General features: G+C 36.0%; 1 pseudogene; it reads right to left on the bottom strand.

The window, feature by feature from the left end:
* Positions 1 to 1,232: 1,232 nt before the first annotated feature.
* LOC115229075 lies at positions 1,233 to 2,572 on the bottom strand (annotated as a pseudogene).
* Positions 2,573 to 2,936: the final 364 nt, after the last annotated feature.

The raw sequence follows: 2,936 nt of genomic DNA on the forward strand, positions 1-2,936 counted from the left end.
AATTGAATTTTTTTCAAATTATTGTTTCAAAAATTTTGAATCATTTGTATTCTCAAACATTTCACTCTATAAATTGAGGAATGAAGCAATTATCAACTTATTCGAAAATATTGGGCATCCACTTCCTTCAGAGTTTACTTAAGATAGTAGAAATTTTAGCCCAATAAAAGATATCAAAAATAATTAATTTAATTTAAAATGAGCGAGACTGCACCTTCTCGGAGGTCTACATTGCCAGAGAAGAGGAGGAAGAAGGGAAGGAGGAGCATGGAGTGCCATCGTCTGCTCACTTCGAAGGCTCTGGACTTGGAAAATTACTTAGTTAATTAGTTTCTTTTTTTACAAAATATTTGAAAATAAAGTTTTAAATAATATTCCGTAGGTCAATTTTTCAGTCAATTTTTAAAATTTTACGGTCAGTTAATTTTTTAGGTCAATAAAATGTTTGCCCTAGTTATTATTCTTGATGAGATACGTCAAGGAATTGATTTCGTTCAGTTTTCAAGAAATAAAGCAATAGACCTCGAAGTAGAAGCAGTTTAGCGTTTCTTACTGACTAAATGTTAAAAAGGACTGGGAGAGCATTAAACGAGATACTCTCTAGAGTCCTTTTAAAAACAGTTGACTGCATATAAGCCTGTAGAGGTTTATCTACATCTAAATATCTTAAGTAACGCTTGTGGTATTCCGAGACCACTCCATCCCATATCATTTTACACGGAATGAACCCACGTCATAACTGCTCACTGAACAAGTACAATTTCTTCTTATTACTTGAAAACACGTGAACGCAATTCTCTTTAAGTACTCTTCGGACAATAAGTTCAATTTCATCATAGTCACTCGGGTTGAATTCGATTAGTCCGACGTAGTAGTTGAGCGTACTTGTTAAAGACGTGGAACAAGTTCTATACATTGAGGCGAGATGCCTATATTATTGCTGCATTGCTACGCACATCTTCCACTAGGCACTTTCTAGTTTCGAGCGTGATTAATAAAGCTGGTTTTTCAACCACATCAAGATACTTATATCTTTAGTGTTTCTCCGGGACTTTGACTAAATGACCACATACGTGATCCAGTCGAACGGTCTTGAAACCTTTCAGATTTTCCCAATAAAATAATAATTGATTACATAACCACAAAATTTAATGGGACAGACACACCCTGCTTAATTGTAAGTAGAAAATTAGAAAGATTTATTAAATTTGATTAGTTGAACAATAAGCAAATTAGTAGACGTGTTTAGCCACAAAGAGGCTTTCATTGGCAGATGCATCGTCTGTGCCAGAATAAACACCCTGGGAAGCATCACTACAGGCCTAGGCGTAGTGACCATTAAACTATACATTGGCTCTTTTGATCAATTGAGCGACAGCTAGATCATTATTTGCACAATCTCCATTCCACTTTCTAATAACGGAATGTTGCAGAGCTCGTCCATAAGAAAAGGACAAGGACCAGGGATACATTCTCCGATCTGTATTGGCCTGCTTATTGATCTCGTTAAGAATGTTTGTAGAATCCGACTCGGAAAATCCACCCGAAAGGAAAACAATTCCTTTGAGTCATTAAAAGCTCAGAACCAGGGACTGCAGATGGAACAGTTCTTCGCAATGTGCGAAGAGTTGCGGTGGCATTATCAGAAAACGAACTTTGAGGATTGGCCTGCATTCCTGAAGTGACCATGTTTGGTTTTAGTAAAGTTCCTTCCAAAAACACGTCCTGGTCATTCAGAGCTTTATAAACTCCCGCCAAAACCTAAAATAATAAAAACGAATGACCACCTTTGTAGTAACATATTCACATCTTTCTAAACTGTGAGTACCGTCACAGAGAACTTCAGGCTCTACGATGGGGACGATGGCATTCTATGGATTCAGGAAAAATGAGACCAACTCGTTGACATATTTTGGCATACGAGGCAAGTACATTGCTGTTTGTGACAATCGCTAGTTCCGACGGTGTTTGGTCAGTAATTGTGAGGACACACCGCCATTTAGCAAAGTCCGCTCCAGCCTTTTTGTACTTGGCACATCTTTGGTCCAAATTGTCGAGCCCTGACAAATTCTAAATGCCATGTTGACCTTGAGTCGTTGTCTCCACTCCATTGATCGAAACTACTCCCAAATCAACTTTAATTCCAGTAAGTATCCCGTTTTTACGTAAGACCTCCGGAAATGAGACTCCTTCGTCAGATGTTTGCCAGAAAGTTTCGTCGTACATGATCACTCCGGAGATGTAATTACTGAGAACTTCTCCAGACGAGAAGAGCATTTGACGATAAAGACGACGATTTTGTTCATTATTTGTGCAATTTATTGCTGAAAACCGTTTTCCGATCGTCCCTGTGCTTTCATCAGCAGCCAAAATTCCTCGGCCGACTCTTGTGAGTTTGTTAGCGATTTCTGAAAGTTGTTTTTGTTGGATTTCGGTTAAAAATGAATTCATATAGTTTCTTAAAAGGTGATTATAAATGTTAAATTGATAATAGTTAGATAATCAGTTACCTATGATATGCTGACGCAGTAGAATAAAATTTATTAATTTTTTAAGGTTAGGCTTAAAAATTATATCACATTATAATAACATATTTATTACCTATTATAAATAGCTGAAGATTTTATTTATTTTTTTAGAAAAAATGGGTATTCATAACACACGATATATTTTTTTTAACTAGATGAAACAAGGCTGAAAAAAAATGTTTTTTTACAAGACCAAAGTTTGTGTTAAGGGGCTTAATAAGTCAATTTTAATTAATTAACCTATTAATTAGTATTTCCTATTTGATTTGGTTATGAATTCTGACTATCATTATTACGTCATTAATCATAAAAGAGTTTGTAATCAGAAGAGTCATGTTTACAAAGCGAAGCTCCGAACTCTGAGTGCCACGTTACCAGAGTGGGATTGAGAAGAGTAATGTTTATGAG

Source organism: Octopus sinensis, unplaced genomic scaffold, assembly GCF_006345805.1.
Source record: "Octopus sinensis unplaced genomic scaffold, ASM634580v1 Contig11667, whole genome shotgun sequence".
Classification (NCBI taxonomy): domain Eukaryota; kingdom Metazoa; phylum Mollusca; class Cephalopoda; order Octopoda; family Octopodidae; genus Octopus; species Octopus sinensis.